Below are 19,076 nucleotides of genomic sequence, written 5' to 3' on the forward strand. Positions count from 1 at the left end.
AATAACTTTGGAAAGCACTAAATATGAACGAAACTTGTCTAGTGCAAAAATCACAGCTAATAACTCATTTTCTGTGGTTGTATAATTTACTTGAGCATCATTAAGGGTTTTACTAGCATAAGAAATTGGTTGGCAAATTTTGTCCACCTTCTGCCCTAAGCATGCACCTACAGCTGTGTCACTAGCATCGCACATCAGTTCGAAGGGTAAATCCCAATTGGGGCTAACCATTATGGGAGCTTTGGTCAGTTTATCCTTCAAGGTATTGAAAGATTCCAGGCATTCGGGTGTGAAAACGAAATTAGCATCTTTCAATAACAATTGGGTCATAGGCCTAGAAATTTTAGAAAAATCTTTAATGAAACGTCTATAAAAACCAGCATGGCCTAAAAAACTCCTTACTGCTTTGACATTGGAAGGAGGGGGCAGTTTTTCAATGACCTCAATTTTAGCAGGGTCTACCTCAATACCTTTTCGCGACACCTTATGGCCTAAAACAATACATTCAGTGACCATAAACTGACACTTTTCCCAGTTTAGGACTAGATCAGTTTCCTCACATCTTTGCAGCATTAATTCTAAGTTATGCAAACAGCTATCAAAGGTCGTCCCAAAAATAGAAAAATCGTCCATAAAGACCTCCATGAAATCTTCTATCATATCAGAAAATATAGCTGTCATGCACCTCTGAAACGTAGCAGGTGCATTGCATAATCCAAAGGGCATCCGTCTATATGAAAATGTCCCAAAAGGGCATGTGAAAGTGGTCTTCTCCTGATCATCAGGATCCACTGAGATTTGCATGTAGCCCGAATACCCATCCACACAACAGAAGAAAAACTTACCTGCCATGCGTTCAAGCATTTGATCGATGAACGGAAGGGGAAAATGGTCCTTCCTGGTGGCGTCGTTCAACTTCCTGAAATCCACGCACATTCGCCACCCGATCGTTTTTCGCACCGGAATTAACTCATTCTTCTCGTTCAACGTCACTGTTGTGCCTCCCTTCTTTGGCACCATATGCACAGGACTCACCCATTGGCTGTCACAGATCGGAAAGATCATCCCTGCATCAAGCAACTTAATCACCTCAGCCTTCACTACCTCCTTCATTTTTGGATTAAGCCTTCTCTGTGGTTGAGCAGTCGGCTTCACTTTATCTTCCATATAGATCCGGTGTTCGCAAAGCGACGGGCTGATCCCTTTTATGTCAGACATTTGCCATCCAAAAGCCTCCTTATGCTTCCTTAGCACCTCCACCAAGCGATCTTCCTCAGGACCTGTAAGTTTAGCAGAGATAATTACAGGTAAATGTTCAGGCGGTGCTAAGAATACGTATTTTAAATGTGCAGGCAAGGGGTTGAGATCGAGGGTTGGTGGTTCTTCGATTGATGTTTTGGGCCTTGTTTTGGTTTCCCTCTCCAGGAGTTCATCGTGCCAGGCCCAATTACATCCTTCTTTACTGCCGTCCCCAACGTCTTCATCTGACAGCTCCTCCTCTTCTAGTTCAATGTTCAGATTCTTGACCTCGTTTTCCTGAAAAGTACTCTCAACCAAAGAGTCAGTAAGGCTCAAGAAATTACAACACTCGTCATCGACGGGAAATTTCATAGACTTCAGAATATTGAATTCTACTTCCTCATTCTGTAATCGGAGAATTAATTTCCCCCCCTCGACATCAATCAGGGTCCGTCCTGTCGCGAGGAAAGGTCTCCCTAATAAGATAGGCACCTGATCGTCCTCCTCGATGTCCATTATCACAAAGTCAGCCGGAAAGATGAACTGATCTACCTTCACCAAAAGGTCTTCTACCACCCCTACCGGTCGCCTTATCGATCTGTCAGCCAGTTGTATGGTGACTGATGTTGGTTTCGGATCTCCCATCCCCAGTTTCCTGTAAACAGACAAAGGCATTAAGTTAATGCTTGCTCCTAGATCACATAAGGCACGTTTAAAATGAACTTTCCCTATTGTACAAGGTATGCTAAAAGTACCAGGATCCTTCGATTTTTTTGGGAGTGGGTTTGTGAGCATCGCAGAACATTCCTGGCTCAGCATTACAGCCTCATGATCTCCTAATCTTTTCTTTTTAGAGATTAATTCTTTCAAAAACTTTCCATACACAGGCATATTTTCAAGAAGTTCAAGGAACGGAAGATTAATCTCTATTTTCTTAAACACATTAAGCATCTTTGAATAATCCTTATCTAATTTAGCTCTTCTAGAAGTAGGATAAGGTAATGTCACCTGTGTTGGCGGGTCAACAGTGTCAGTTATCGAAGCCGGATCGGAAACACTTACTTGAGGAGAAGATGGAACCGACGAGATATTACCAGTAGCTGGGTCTAACCCCTCGTCTCGTTGAGGCACAAAATCCGGTCCTTTGACCTGTGTTCCGCTCCTGAGCGTAATTGCTCGTGCTTCCTCTTCTGCCAACTTACCCACTTGCATCTGAAGTCTTTGGCAGACTGCTTCATTGTGTGCCAATCTTCCCTCCATGGCACTCATGCTTTCTATCAGGGCGTCTACACCCTTTTCTAGGTTGAATTCGGAACCGGTCCTTCTGTGCCCATCCTGCTTTAAATAGTGGATATGTGCGAGCACCACGGGACATTCCACACTCTTGTGCCCTCCGCTGCAAACCTCACAGCTCACCACTGACCCCGCTGATTTCAAGTGACTTCCCAGCAGAGCTACCTTTTCTGTGAGTGCTGCTATCTGAGGATTGGATTTTGGACATACTCCAATGCACTCCTCTGCTGTTGTAAACATGCTCGGAGGCGGCTTCACAACTTGCCAACACGCACTTCGTTCAGCCAATTCTTTCACCAGATTATAGGCCTGCATTGCAGTTTTGTTGAACAAATTTCCTCCCGCCGCAGTATCAAGAAAAGCACGGCTAACAGGAGATATTCCCGAATAGAACATATCAACAAGCTGGTACCGCTGGTAATCATGATGGGGGCACCTTCTCAACAACCTCTGGAACCTCTCCCAGGCTAGATGCAGGTTCTCACTTTCAGACTGCCTAAACGATGCGATTTCGCTTCTGAACTGAGCAGTCTTGGATGGAGGGAAATATTTTGCTAGGAAAGCTGATACGGTGGTGTCCCAATCAGTTAGAGAGCCTGGCTCAACTGCATGTAGCCATTCTGCAGCTTCTTCTTTCAAGGAAAATCTGAACAACTTCTGGTAGACTTGTTCAGATGTAACTTCTTCGCACTTGAAGGTGCTGCAATATTCTACGAATTTGTCAAGGTGTGAATTGGGATCTTCGTAGTAATCCCCCTTGAACTGTCCCGAGTTCTGGATCATCTGGATCATCGCTGGCCTGATTTCGAATGATTCCGCTGTTATTGCTGGATCGAGTATGCCGGAGGTGCTTGTCGGCCGTCTTGCCTTAAGCAACTCCATCACTGACATATCCTCGGCCATCGTATCCTCGTCTCAGGCCCTGCAAGAACAGTTTTAGCTTATGAATTCAGATAATAATACGGTTGATTATCAGACCCTCGGCTAGAAGAATCCCAAGCAATTATTCAAGCTTCGCAATCAATTAATTAGCTATAAACAAAAATAGTCCCCGGCAACGGCGCCAAAAACTTGATGCTCGTAAAGTATATAGCAATTAACAGGACAAGTGTATCCTATCGCATCAAGTAGTACAGTGCTTAAGCACGGGATCGAACCACAAGGACTATTTGCCACAACTAATTAGTCTAGGGAAGACGACGTAATTGTTCGGAAGGTTAAATGTGTGAAGAGTGATTAAAAAGACAAACTTTCTAAAATGAAAGTGTTAAGCGTTTAACAGGGGAGAATTCAGATTAATTAATGACACAATCTAAGATGGGGATTTCCTTAATTGGTTCCCATGTATGATTTACTGGGATTTGGTTTCATATCATAATGATAATTGACGGTAATCACCTAAGTAACCACGTAGAGATAGTCAATCTCATGTAGTCTATTCACATGCCTTTGGTTGACGGCTTGATTAGGCATATAACCTAAGGCATGCAAAGCAATAGGTTCCGTGGTTATTAAGGCTAAAGCCGTAGCCCAGCCACTAGTCCGCACTCCTAGTGGTCTCTAGCGAGGTTAGATTATGCTAATTCGGGTCAGGTAGTTCCTTGGTCAGGTAACTACCTATCTGTAATCCTAAATTTGTCGGACTCAAGGCATTAGGTTTAGCTATGTCAGGCTAGTTTATCATCATCGAATCTAATTCTAGCAATCATCCTATCTCTGACAAATTTAGGACACTAAGCTTGCATAATCTAATCAACTGAGATTAAACCCATAAAACCAAATCCCTAATCATTCAAGGCTACACAATCAATCTCATCCCCATCCCAGATTGGATGGGGATTAGTTCATAATTAAACTAATCAAATCATTAAAGCACATATTATCAACATGAATCATCATTAATTAAATAAGTAAAAAGTAAGAGACAGATTGAGGAATTTAGAGATCTAAAACCCGGCTTTGTCTGATTCTGATTACAAAAAGGACAGAGCTTTCCTTCCCAGTCTTCAAACAAATCAAAATCAATTACAATGCAAGAAACTCCAATCTCCTCCAAAGAAGAAGAAAGATTGAGAGGAAGAGAAGCCAAAAAAGAGAAAAAGAAAAAGTACCCTAACAAAAGAGGCATATTGTTCTATTTATAGTGGTAAGTGTGTTAGGGGGTATTTTGGGCAATTTTCAGGCCAAGATTCGCGCCCTGGGGTGAGAAGACGTTGGGAAATTGCTTCCCAGCGCCTCGTCTCGTCGAGACAAGAGGTGTCTCGCCGAGACGAAAGGGTGTCTCGACGAGACAATGGGTGTCTCATCGAGACACCACGCGATGGTTCCCTTTGGGAACCATTGGCCCGCCTCGTCTCGGCGAGACAGGCTGTGTCTCGACGAGACGGAGGCCTGTCTCGGCGAGACAGGCGCTGTCTCGGCGAGACAGGTGCTGAGAAAGGGCAGTTCTCTCCGGAAGTTATCTGTTTTGGTCCCTGTGCTTCCGGAATTCGCTCTAGTGGTCCCCGAACTGTCCGGAAATGCTCAACCAGTCCTAAAAACACCTGAAAATACAGAAAATGCCATAAATAACGGAAATTACTCACTTCAACTAAAAGATAACAAAATGATACTGAGATTGAGTGGAAATAAAGCAAAAGCGAACTAAAACAATCCTAAAAACCCTATATAAATGGGAGCTATCATATGCCTAGATCCTAGCGCCTTTTGAGCCAGGCGCAATTTCGATAACAATGAGACAGAGCATTTTCAAAACCGACGGACAACACAGGGAAGCATATATATAAAGAGGGTCTTCTAGCCCAAACCTGCATAGCATTACAGTGCTTTCCTCTTACACTTATTTTCTTAATTATAAATCGAAGTGCTTACATTGGTCAATCCAGGAACCATTTTTCAGGTTCAAAGGAGCAAACCCTCAAGGAGATCAATTGAGTCATCATTGGGGTAAGCATGGTTCAGGGTGAAACTGAAAAACCATATTCAACAAACACAAGAATTTAGTTTCTTGCTCAGACACTCTCAATATGATAATTCACAGTAATGAACATATAAATTTGTGAAATGATAAGAACAATAATTACCAAATTCAATTGCATCAACACGAACATGTAGATCATATCCCTCTTTTGGATAATCTACTGTGTCATTTAGTTCTCCATACCAAACTAAACAACCAGTCCCTTCCCCAGGAATATCAATGCTTGAATATGCTGTACATGAACAATTTTTCTTGCATTCCTTTTGACACTCCATATGATTCATGCTCATACTCACCCAAATTGCTGCTTTAGTATCAGGAAGCTTGACACTTTCCACTTTCAGAAATCCTTCCCCATGCTCACACACCGATGAAGAATTTAGCCGTTTTCTTACACACCCACCTGATCCATCTCTTAAGAGTATACCAATCACCAACTGATTTGGGTTCATAATCAGGCAAACAATTGCATTCGAATCCACGGTTAACTACCCCTGGATCACACTTGCCATAGGTGCCACATCGTCCATATGCATGACACTTATATTTCGGTGCTGACCAGATTTCTTTCCATTTCCCCCCATTGGTTTCATCCCATATTAGCTGCTTCTGAATTCCTGAAAAGTCCAACTTTGCTCTTGCAATAACAGAAGCTTCAGCCACAAAGCTTATGTATGCCTCATCTTGATTGTTGATGAAATTGAAGGTCAGAACATCCATAAATCTTCTCAAAGGCCATGGGGTTCCTCGCCAAATACAATTTCTACGTGTGCAGAGAAAGGCTTGTGGTGATCCTACTGGGTTCAATTCGATCGAGTACTCTCCTGTTCCTGGATCATCTTCTGACCTCCATGATGAAAGGAAGCTGCGAGTACCTGTTTTCCAGTTTATGCCCATTTTCAATCCTGGAAGCAAAGTATCTGTAGGATGATCAAAACTTTGCCACACAATCTTCTTGCTCCTATTTTCTAACAAAACCAAGTTCCCAGAATCTAAGAGCTGAGCTACACAAGCTTCTGTCACATCCACCGAGATACTGGTAGACCATGTTGGAACTTTTTGGCTATATAAAATGAGATTTCCATAATTGCTAATTGATAAAAGACCAGAGGAGCCATTAATTGGATTATTCCTATTTGCTACCCACACAACCGTTTGTTCTCGAACTTTATAGAACCAGATACCACGATATCTAAACTTAGAATTGCCAGGGCTAAAAAATCCTAAAGCAAAATTGTTTTCTTTAGAGATTAAAAGCTCACCATCTTGAAAGGTCTGGTTTATAGTTATGCTATCCTTGCAAGAACATAACAAGAAATGGCAAAGTAAAGAACTCACAAACAATTGTCGAGAATTCATAGTCACCATAGACTTCTCCTGAATTTATTTGGATCAAAAACAGCTTCTCTGATCGTTGGGGCGTTTTATCAAACACATGGAGTGCATCCAATAAACCCAACAGTTGAATTTCAACATATTTATTTGAGTTATTTGGTTTGAAGGAATGTTTGCGTATTTGTTGCGTCTGTTGATTGATTGGGTTTCTGCGTTTGCTTTTGTTCATACTTGCTGTTGTTTTCTTTGGTTACCTGAATTTGTTTTGTGGTGCAGTAATATTCCTATTTTCATTAGAAAGAGGTTTGGTAATTACAAGCCACTGAATTTGACCCCAAAAAAATTGATTAGGGGTCTCGTTAGCTCCTTTCGGGAGAATTAAGGTTTGTTTGGTTCAGCTATTAGCGATTGTTGTTGTTGTTGCAGTTAGCATTTGCTATTGCATTAAGGTGTTCGGAGTTGCTCTTAGATGTTTATTATTAGCTGATTGATTGATGATCAGTGTTTGGTAAAAAGTGTCATTACTATGGATGTTAGTTGGTAAAATATTAGGATAAATAATTTATTAGTTACTATATTTTAACCTAACACACTATTTAGTCATTGTATATTAATAATACATTGTTTAGTTCTTAACTTTTATTGTATTCAATAGTTAAGTCCCTTAAAGAGGCACTAAACTGTTTAATAATTTAAATATGTGAAAGATTAAACTGTTGAATGGAACATAATTCATTTAGCTGTTCGCGTCCATACCCCGTATTAGGGTTCTTTCGTATCTAACCTAACTTGGGTGCTACGTTTTTTTCTGTCGAAAATTTGTTCTAAATCTACTACAGTTTCTACATCGATCTTACGTTTGTAGACATCTCGATTACCTCTGTAATCAAAGTTCTCTTATCTCTCGATCTTACCATCCGAACTACCTTAGGGTTATGGAAAACCTAACGCAAGATTGCCTCCAACTATCTTTAGCAGATGAAGACGCCGCACCGGTTATAATTCCAGAGGAAGGGGCATTACCTGCGTTTGATCTCAGATGGAGTGGTATAGGAAGATTTATATCTGATAAATCTATCAATACAGAAGGCATGAAAGTTACACTATCACGACTTTGGAAACCAGCAGGAGGCATGGCAATAGTCGAACTAGAAGGTAGCCGTTATCTCTTCCAATTTAATCATGAATTTGACATCAATGCAGTCTTGAATGGAGGCCCGTGGTCGTTCGAAAACAAACTACTCATTATACGAAGAGTAAATAAACCGGAGGATGTACATGGTCTTGAACTCAACGAAGCAGCTTTTTGGATCCAACTACACGGTCTTCCTGTAGGCTACCATACAGAAAAAATCGCCACGGCATGTGGTAAATTTGTAGGTACAATTCTTCGCACAGACCCGCGAGATTACACCGAATACTTCCATGGATATTTACGGGTACAAGTACAATTTGATGTAAGAACCCCGCTGAAACGAAGAATGAAATTAGGTAAAACTGCTACTGATTGGGTTTGGATTAATTTCCAATATGAGCGCCTTCCGCACTTCTGTTTTTTCTGCGGCTTATTGGGTCACAATGCTCGAGATTGTGCTCCGTTCCGAGCACTGAATAATCCTGATCTCCAAACTCTGCATGGCCCTTTTTTACGAGCAACTCCACGCCGATGGTCTCAGAATGCTTCGCCATGGTTAAAAAACTCACCTCTACTGATCTCGCAAACCAACGAACCAGCTACAGGACATGGCCCAATACTCTTACTGCATCAGACTCAGGAAAAACTACAGGAGCAGATTAACAAGGAAGAAGACGTCCACATAACTACTGAAACAAAACGCAAACGTCGAATGGAGGAGAGTGAGAACACAAGCAACATGGAAGGAATTACTATTGAAAAAGAGATATCGGCAGACTCCACATGGGTCAGCCGGAAGCTATGAAAATTCTAAGCTGGAACTGTCGAGGAGTGGGTAACCTCAGCACAGTTCAAGAGCTCCAGGAGCTCATCTTCACCCACAAACCTTCCATCATCTTCTTGATGGAAACCATGATATCTAAAGATGCTATGTTACAAATAAAAGACAGAATTTGTTTCGACAGATGTTTTGCAGTTGACAGTAACCGAGGGGGAGGAGGTGTTGCACTTTTTTGGAAATAAGAACTGGATGTCCAATTAGTCAAATTTGGAACCAATTTTATTGATATAACAATTGCCACTAATACTCAAGCAAAATGGAGAATGACGGGCTTCTATGGCTTTCCAGAACGAGGTAGACGAAGTGCATCATGGCAATGTATGAAGGACCTATATAGAATATCAGACCTCCCGTGGCTAATAATGGGGGATTTCAACGACATGTTGTACACATTTGAGAAAAGGGGAGGACGTGGCCATCCATCTAGCTTATTATCGGGATTTGCAGAAACAATAAATCACTATACACTTTCAGAAATCTATATGGATGGATATCCATTCACTTGGCAACGAGTAAGATAAGGCGATAATATAATCGAGGAAAAACTGGATCGGGGTCTAGCGTCTCAGACTTGGCAAGATTTATTCCCTACGGCAATCATTCAGAATGTTTACACTACACAATCAGACCATTCAGTGCTAATTTTAACAACAGTAGAAGCCCAATCTGTAATTCCAACGTGCTTCCGATATGAGAACAGCTGGGGTGTAGAGGAGGAATGTCGAAAAACAGTACAACAGGCTTGGGAAGATTCAACAACAATGAACTTCACGAAACGAATGGCAAATTGTCGTGGAAAATTACAGCAATGGGGGGCGAGATTCAAAAAACAATTCCGAGGCAAGACCGCTCGGCTGCGTACACAAATAGAGGAATTTCGAAGAGCGAACAACCAAATAAAATTACAACAGACCAGTAAGGAGTTAGAGGAAGTTCGAACGGCCCAAGAGCAATACTGGAAACAACGCGCAAAAACCAAGTGGTTACAAGCGGGAGACAGCAATTCGCGATTCTTTCATGAATCGGTGCGACACAAACGAAAGAAAAATGATTTTGGCGATCTCTACACGGGAGACAACCAGCGAATTACCTGGGCGACGGGGTTAGCAGCAATGCTACAGGAACATTTTCAGAATCTATTCACATCAAACGGCACTGAGGAATTGGAGGTTGTGGACACAGTAAGCACCAGACTCTCACAGGAACAGAAAGAGGCCCTCTCACGAGACTTCCTTGAGGAAGAAATCAAACAGGCAATATTTTCTATGCACCCGGACAAATCCCCGGGTCCGGATGGTCTCAACCCGGGATTCTTTCAACAACATTGGCAAACCATTGGTGCATCTGTTTCATCCTATTGTACTACATGCTTAAATACTGGTAATTTTCCTGATCACCTCAACCATACAAATATTGTTCTAATTCCGAAAAAGAATCCCCCAGTAACAATGTCTGATCTCCGACCTATTGCATTATGTAATGTGCTAATGAGAGCAATGACCAAGGCAATTGCAAATAGGCTAAAAAGAGTGCTAGATTCAATAGTTTCTCAAGCTCAAAGTGCTTTTGTTCCCAAACGAGCCATCACAGATAATATCATGATTGCATATGAAGCAGGACACGCACTAAGAGCAGGAAAAAGGGGAAGGAAGGGCTATGCTGCCCTAAAAATTGATATGTCAAAGGCGTACGACATAATTGAGTGGAATTTTTTGCGGGCTGTATTACTGCGCATGGACTTCCCCTTAAAGATGATAGAACTGATTATAACATGTGTCACATCAGTAGAATATCAAATTATGAACCGAAATGCGGCATTCTCTACCTTTAAGCCATTAAGAGGGCTTAGACAGGGTGACCCTTTGTCTCCCTATCTATTTATCTTATGCACGGAGGTGCTTACATCACTTCTACGGAGAGCAGAAGAACAAGGTAGTATTCATGGGTGTAGCATCTGTAGGGGAGCACCGACTATATCACATCTGCTATTTGCTGATGACAGTTATTTTTTCTTCCAAGCTACATTAACAGAAGCTGGTGCGATTCAGCAAATATTCCTACTGTATGAGAAAGCTTCAGGACAAAAAGTCAATTTTGAGAAATCTAAAATCATGTTCAGCGCAAGAGTACCGGAGGAGCGCACAACGACTTTGGCACAGTTTCTAAGGGTTCAGATCGTCGATACACAGGATACCTATTTGGGCCTTCCATCTTTGGTGGGAAGAAGCCGCACAACCGCATTTTCCTATGTAGTCGACCGATTAAACAAAAAACTACGCGGATGGCAGGGAAGAAGACTATCACAAGGCGGGAAAGAAGTTTTAATAAAAGCAGTAGCACAATCACTGCCATCTTATGCCATGCAGGTATTTTCCCTTCCAAAGTTTATATGTAACATAATTGAAGTATTACTGAACGGATACTGGTGGGGACGTGGGATTAAATGGAAAGCCTGGAAATATCTATGTCAACGTAAAGCTTGGGGAGGACTAAACTTCAGACACTTCTATGAATTTAATATCGCCTTCCTAGGCAAACAAGCTTGGAAGTTTCTCACCCGACCTGACACACTCGTATCCCGCATTTTTAAAGCACGGTTTCCCTAACTCAGACTTCAGAGATGCAAGTTTGGGCTACAACCCAAGTGCAATTTGGTCCAGCATATATAAAAGTCGTGAATTAATGATTAAAAGAACTCGTGTTTGTATTGGTAATGGACGACAAACCAAAATTTGGGAAGATGCATGGCTCGATTCGGATACAGGGAGGCCAAACCGTTTAAACGCACCGAATGGAAATTGGACGGTGGATAGGCTAATTCATAATGGGGAATGGAACATTCAGATGCTTAACGAATTATTTTCACATGAAGATCGACAAAGTATTTTACATATACCGATTGCAAGACGTGAAACGGAAGATAAATTATGTTGGCGGTGGGAAAAGAAAGGAGCTTACAGTGTTAAATCAGCTTACTATGCTTTGGTGGAGTCGCTTCCAAAACCGTCGGAGGAGGTCTGTAGGGCCCCCTGGAATAAGCTATGGCAATTATCCTGTCCCCCGAAGGTTAAAAACTTCCTATGGCGTGCAGCCTGGAATATTTTACCAATAAATGATAATCTCCGAGTTCGTCAAGTTGATGTAAATTCTATTTGCCCCTTATGTAGATAGGTTGCAGAATCAGTATCCCATGTTCTTCTTGAATGCCCGATGACTATTGCAGTATGGAATCAATCAGCAGTAGGAACATACAGACAAGGGACAACAACTCCCTTTCACAATTGGTGGCAGGAAGCAATTAACAACAGCTCTGCTGAGGTAGCAGGTATGTGGGCTACATTGCTGTGGTTTATATGGTTCAGCCGCAACAAACTTATTTGGGAGCAAAAACCGTTCACGGCACCAGAGATTGCATCCAATGCGGTTCGTTTCCTAGCGACATGGAGACAAGCACAAGCCCGAAGTGAAGATTTAGCACCAGCACCCCGAAGGAATTATAGCAGGATATGGATACCGCCGCCGACCGGGATAAAAATCAATTTTGACGCATCAGTTCGCAGCGGTGAGGAAAGATTTGGTATCGGTGCAGTGATAAGAAACACGGAAGGCTCCTTTATAGCAACCAGATTCGAACCAAAAATTGGCATGGTAACCCCAGAGTTAGCAGAAGCAATATCATGCCGGGAAGCACTTAGCTGGATTAAAGAACGAGGTGATAGAATCGTCTATGTTGAAGGAGACTCTCAGTTGATTATTAATGCGTTACTTCTAACTATGGATGAGGATCTCTCGAGTCTAGGATTAATTCTAACAGATTGTCGGAATCTGACGGAGGCAATTCCTAGTTGTAGTTTTCTCTTTGCACCTAGAGAGGCTAATCGTGTAGCTGACGAAGCTGCAAGGTTGGGTCTGCTAGCCCCTAGTTTAACTGTAACCTATCTTATTCCTCCTTCATTTGTAAGCCTGATGGCAACAACTTAAGTTTATTTAATCAATTCTTTCATTCAAAAAAAAAAAAAAACTGTTGAATGGAACAAAAATTAAGAATTAAAAAAAATATTATTAAAATATGATGATTAAATAATGTGTTAGGTTAAAATATAGAGACCAATAAATTATTTATCCAAAAATCTAATATATTTAAAAAAAATCAATAAACAAATTTCAAAAATAAAAATTGCAATATATATAAACTAATAAAAATAATCTAAATAACTAAATAAAAATTAAAAATAATCATTTATTGAACGGAATAAAACTTTATTGTTTCGACGATAATATTATAGAAATAGAAATAAACATTAAAGGAGAAATGTGTTATGGGAAAATAAATTTTTTTTTTCAATATCAAATAAATACAGACAGATGTTCTGTTGGAGGTATTGCGACTAATTTAGCGGAAGCAATTAATTTAATTGTAGAGCAAAATAAAAATGAGTAGAGAAATTGAAAGGAAAGACAAGAGAATGGAAGCTAATTATTTCATTAACTTGAATTGAAGAAAAAACTCATCGTCACAAATCCAAACTCTTACAATATATATAGATGAAATTCTATACTATTCAAAAAAACTGCATTATTTGATTTCACACTTCATATGTAGAAAATGGATATAACTTTGAATTATTTATTGATTTTAGACCATAAGTTTCAAACTTATGCATGTGATCCCGACCACATTTCATGGTCCTTCATTTTTGGATTTTTTTGTTTTTTTTATTTTATCTTATTTATTTATTAAGTTTGTTTTATGTATTAATGAGTTTTGTTTGTTTTTGAATGGTTGACTTTGACATTAATTGAACACTCCTCCTTAATGTCATGTCTACGAACTTCGAGTTTGGTTCGAAGGAACTCAAACTTATTTTTCGGTAGTGCCTTTGTGAAAATATCAGCAATCTGGTTTTCACTTCTGTAGTGAATCAGATTAACTTCACCTTCATTTTCAGCTTCTCGGACAAAATGGAACTTGATCTTGATGTGCTTCGTCTTTCGATGTTGGACTGGATTTTTCGCAATAGCAATTGCAGACTTGCTGTCGCAAAATATTTTTATCGGTTGGTTTTGCACTTCTCCCATATCGGATAAAATTCTTCTTAGCCATATTGCTTGATTGACCGCTGAACATGCTGCAATATATTCAGCTTCTGCAGTTGACTGCGCGACTGTCTCTTGCTTCTGTGAGATCCATGAAAATACTCCGCTACCGAGACTGAAATTGTAACCGGACGTACTTTTCATGTCATCTTCTGAACCTGCCCAATCACTGTCTGAAAAACCAATTAATTGATAAGATTTCATTGGTTTGTACCAGATTCCAAAATCAACAGTGCCTTTGATGTATCTTAGCACTCGTTTTGCTGCTGTGAAATGAATTTGACTTGGATTCTGCATAAAACGTGATAATAGGCTTGTAGCGAACATGATATCTGGTCTAGTAGATGTAAGATACAACAAGCTACCGATCAGACTTCTGTATTGCCTTTGATCTGCGGGAGGTGAACCATCTTCCTTAGTCAATTTTTCATTATTGACTAGAGGTGTACTTACTGCCTTGGAATTCTCCATCTTGAATTTTTTGAGAAGATTGCTTGCATATTTCTTTTGACAGAGAAAAATTCCTTCAACGCTTTGAATAATTTCCATGCCAAGGAAATAATTCATCAAGCCCAAATCCGTCATCTCAAAATTTTTCTTCATCTCATTTTTGAATTCGGAGATTAAGGATGGATTGTTTCCCGTCACAATCAAATCATCAACATAAAGTGAAACAATGATGATATTTGAATTTTTATCAGCCTTTATGTAAAGAGTATACTCACTTGGACTTTTCTTGAAGCCTTGTTCACTGAAGTAGGCGTCGATTCTGCTGTACCATGCTCTCCGTGCTTGTTTGAGACCGTACAAGGCCTTTTTTAGCCTTAGTACCTTGTTTTCTTCATTCTCAACAATAAAACCCGGTGGTTGCTCGACATATATTTCTTCTTTGAGAAACCCATTCAGAAAAGCTGACTTCACATCTAGTTGATAAACTTTCCACGCCTTTTGTGCTGCTAGTGCAAGAATTGTACGAACTGTATCTTGCCTTGAGATAGGAGCAAATGTTTCGTTGTAGTCGACTCCAAATTGTTGTGAGTATCCTTTTGCAACCAATCTCGCCTTGTGTTTTTGGATTGAGCCATCGGGGTTGAATTTGGTTTTGAAAATCCACTTAACGCCAATAACGTCTTTGTGCGGTGGTTTTTCAACTAGCTCCCATGTCTGATTTTTCTCAATCATCCGGATCTCCTCCTTCATTGCAAGCCTCCATTCATCATGTTGAGCTGCTGCTTCAAAACATTTTGGTTCAAGTGAAACATAATTACAAGATTCTACAATCTCGGTGTTGTCGTAGAGATCAGTTAAGAGTCTTGTCCTTCTTGGTGGAGATTCTGAATCGTTTGAATAATCATCATCATCGCTTGAGTCTGAACTTGAGTCCGGCTGGTGCTCCTCCTGTGGTTGACCCTGTTCTGGCTGAGTAGTTTGCTGAAATGATGGAATGCCGAATAGTCTCCTTTCTTCTTTGTTCTGCTCCCAATTCCAAGATGCTTCTTCATCAAAATTGACGTCTCTGCTAATGACAATTTTTGATGTCTTCAAGTTGTATATTCTGTAGCCTTTGGATTGAGAACTGTAACCAACAAATATTCCTTTTTCAGCTTTTGCTTCTAGCTTGTGTCTTTTCTCAATTGGGACATGCATGTAGCAGATACAACCAAACACCTTCAAATGCCCGACAGAAGGTTTGTGACCGGTCCATGCTTCGAGTGGAGTCATCTTTTGAACCGCTTTTGTGGTGTTGCGATTCTGAAGATAAACTGCTGTATAGACTGCTTCTGCCCAAAACTTGTTAGGCATATTTTTATCTTTCAACATTGATCTGGCCATCTCCATTACTGTTCTATTTTTCCGTTCTGAAACCCCATTTTGTTGAGGAGTATATCGAGTGGTGAGTTGATGATGAACACCTTCTTCATCACAAAACTTGTTGAACTGTGCGGATGTGTACTCCGTGCCACGATCACTTCGGATTGTCTTCAGTTTGTAACCACTTTGATTTTCTACCAGATTTTTGAATTTCTGGAAGATCTTCAGAACCTCAGACCTGTCTTTCATGAAATAGACCCAAGTCATTCTTGAATAATCATCTATGAACAAGATGAAATATTTACTGTTGTCAAGTGAGAGAGTCCTCATTAGCCCGAAAATGTCTGTGTGTACCAATTGAAGCTTCTCTTTTGCTCTCCAAGCCTCGCCTGTAGGAAATGAATGACGACTCATTTTTCCTAATTGACAGCCGTGACAAACTCTAGTGCAGTCAGAGATTGTGGGGAGATCTTTCACCATGCTCTGTTGAGAGAGTAACTTCAAACTCTGAAAATTACTGTGCCCGAACCTCTTATGCCAGAGCCAACTATCAGCTTCAGTTTGAGCTTTCATTGCTGCCATAGCTATACTTTCCCATTTAATAGGAAATGCTTTGTGTTCCATCTTCACACATATAACCTCTCTTTGTTGAGGATCATAAATTGCACAAGTGTTACCTTCAAAGTGCAAGGAATAACCATTAAGCATCATCTGTGGCACACTCAGCAAATTTTGGCTCAACCTAGGAACATACAAGACATCATTTATTAGTCTTGTTCCTTTCTTCGTGTTGATGGCGATCGTTCCTTTGCCTTCCGATTTTACGACAGCTCCATTTCCCATCGTAATTGGAACTTGAACAGATTCATCCTGTATGGTGAAGATGTGAGGGTCTTTAGACATATGGTTAGTGCATCCACTGTCTATTAACCACATATCTTTATTTTCTGTCTCAGCTTGACAAGCAACGAACAAGTGATCTTCTTCATCTTGAGTCTCCTGACTGGCTGCAGCTTGCTGTTGTGGCTTGTTTCTGCAATCATTTTCGGTGTGACCGAATTTGTGACAATAATTTCATTTGGGTTTTCCTTTCTTCCAACAATTTTTCTCCAAGTGGTTTGTAAGTTGACATACGCCATAAGGAGGAAATTTCCCTTTCTTGTCTCCATCTTTGGATCTCCAATTGTTTCCCGAATTTTGGCCTCCTTTTCCTTCAGATTTATTTTTTGATTTGAAGGAAGAAGATTTACTTTTGTGTCTGGACTGCAAAGCTCCCTCGGAATGAATTTCTGCTCGTCTGGAAATTCTTTCTTCATGAGCTTGTAGAGTGCCTAGTACTTCGGTGGCCGATGTTTGGGAAAGATCATTGGATTCGATAACGCTGACGACTGAATCAAATTTTTCAGTCAGTGTAATCAAGAGTTTTTGGATAACTCTTTGATCACTAATATCTTCTCCATAAGCTCGTAGCTGGTTCACAACTTCATTAACTCTTGACGAGTAGATTTTGATACCTTCGCCATCTTTCATTTTAAGGTTCTCGAAATCTCTCCAAAGAGTTTGGAGCTTGATGTTGCGAACTTTGACAGTCCCTTGAAATTCATCTCTCAATATTTCCCAAGCTTGTTTAGCCGTGGTGGCATTCATGATTCTTGGAAAAATTGAGTCTGCAACAGCATTATGAATTTTTGCTAGTGCATCTGCATCCTTCCGAGTCAATTCCTTTTGCTGATCTGGAACCGCCTTGGTGGTGCTGGCTGATTTTGGAGTTGGTTCTGCTTCTGCTGATGGAGAATTTTGTGGAATTCCTTGTTCTACAATATCCCACAAATTCGAAGCACGCAATATCGTTCTGAATTTGATGCTCCAAAAATCATAATTTTCACCGTTGAAAATTGGGACAACGAGTGTTGAGTTGGTGACTGCCATGGAGAGAAATAATATTTTTGGTGGAGAAAAGAGAAATTTTTTATTTAGCCGCTGGACCGACTAAGCTCTGATACCACTTGTTGGAGGTATTGCGACTAATTTAGCGGAAGCAATTAATTTAATTGTAGAGCAAAATAAAAATGAGTAGAGAAATTGAAAGGAAAGACAAGAGAATGGAAGCTAATTATTTCATTTAACTTGAATTGAAGAAAAAACTCATCGTCACAAGTCCAAACTCTTACAATATATATAGATGAAATTCTATACTATTAAAAAAAAACTGCATTATTTGATTTCACACTTCATATGTAGAAAATGGATATAACTTTGAATTATTTATTGATTTTAGACCATAAGTTTCAAACTTATGCATGTGATCCCGACCACATTTCATGGTCCTTCATTTTTGGATTTTTTTGTTTGTTTTTTATTTTATCTTATTTATTTATTAAGTTTGTTTTATGTATTAATGAGTTTTGTTTGTTTTTGAATGGTTGACTTTGACATTAATTGAACATGTTCACGAAAAGTTTCAAAAATATTTTCATAAAAAATATTAAATGTTGGTGTGTGTAAACCTAACTAAACACTATATATTCTGCGGTTTGGAGTGAAACAAACACCCCTTTAGTCTTGTTTTCATACAATAATATTTATATTTTCATTACAATAAATGTTTGAATAATGAATTATTTACTAGTATGCCTTTTTTTAAATTACAAAAAATTGATATATTTTTTGAAGCACAAAAAATGATTGTTAGAATTAGGTATTGAAGATTAAGGGGGTGTTTGAGTGTTCATTTTCATGCTCCTGTTTGTTGGATGAATGATTTGATAAAGGGAAGATTATGGAGATAGAGAGAGAAGTAATAGCACAATTAATGGTTTGAATCACCTTGGTGATTATGGCTCAGAGGCCTTGTATTTATAGTGAGCCAATAGTAGTTTGTATAGGAATACAATACACAAGTATAATCGTATTAGAACTTTACCTAGCTAGGGTTATAGACAAATTGAAACTCTAACTAGATAAGAATCTATTTACAGAGATAATTAGGAACATTATCTCTAACACCCCCCTCAAGCCGATGGCGGGCACGAACAAAGAGGCGAGAGCGTAGCATCGTGAAGCGAGCCGGAGCTAGCGGCTTGGTGAGTATGTCTGCAACCTGATCATCAGTGGGAATAAATCTGACACTGAGAAAACCTCTGTGAACTTGTTCACGAACAAAATGATAATCTAGCTCAATGTGCTTCGTACGGGGATGGAACACCGGATTTGAGGTGAGATAAATTGCTCCAACATTATCACACCATAGCTGAACCGGGGTGGGTAAGGGAAATCCGAGATCCGAGAGAAGAGATTTGAACCATAGGAGTTCTGCGGTGGCATTTTCCACTGCCTTGTATTCA

The 19,076-nt window shown here is 40.0% G+C and overlaps 1 non-coding gene and 1 pseudogene across 1 annotated transcript; one reads left to right on the plus strand and one right to left on the minus strand.

Moving 5' to 3' along the window:
* The first annotated feature begins 2,950 nt into the window (after positions 1-2,950).
* Positions 2,951-3,057, plus strand: LOC136201724 (small nucleolar RNA R71). Its single transcript, XR_010674065.1, has one exon. It is a non-coding gene; the product is annotated as a small nucleolar RNA R71 (small nucleolar RNA).
* Positions 3,058-4,442: 1,385 nt separating this feature from the next.
* Positions 4,443-7,056, minus strand: LOC136235588 (G-type lectin S-receptor-like serine/threonine-protein kinase At1g11410; annotated as a pseudogene).
* Positions 7,057-19,076: the final 12,020 nt, after the last annotated feature.

The sequence above is a fragment of the Euphorbia lathyris genome, chromosome 7, assembly GCF_963576675.1.
Source record: "Euphorbia lathyris chromosome 7, ddEupLath1.1, whole genome shotgun sequence".
NCBI lineage: Eukaryota > Viridiplantae > Streptophyta > Magnoliopsida > Malpighiales > Euphorbiaceae > Euphorbia > Euphorbia lathyris.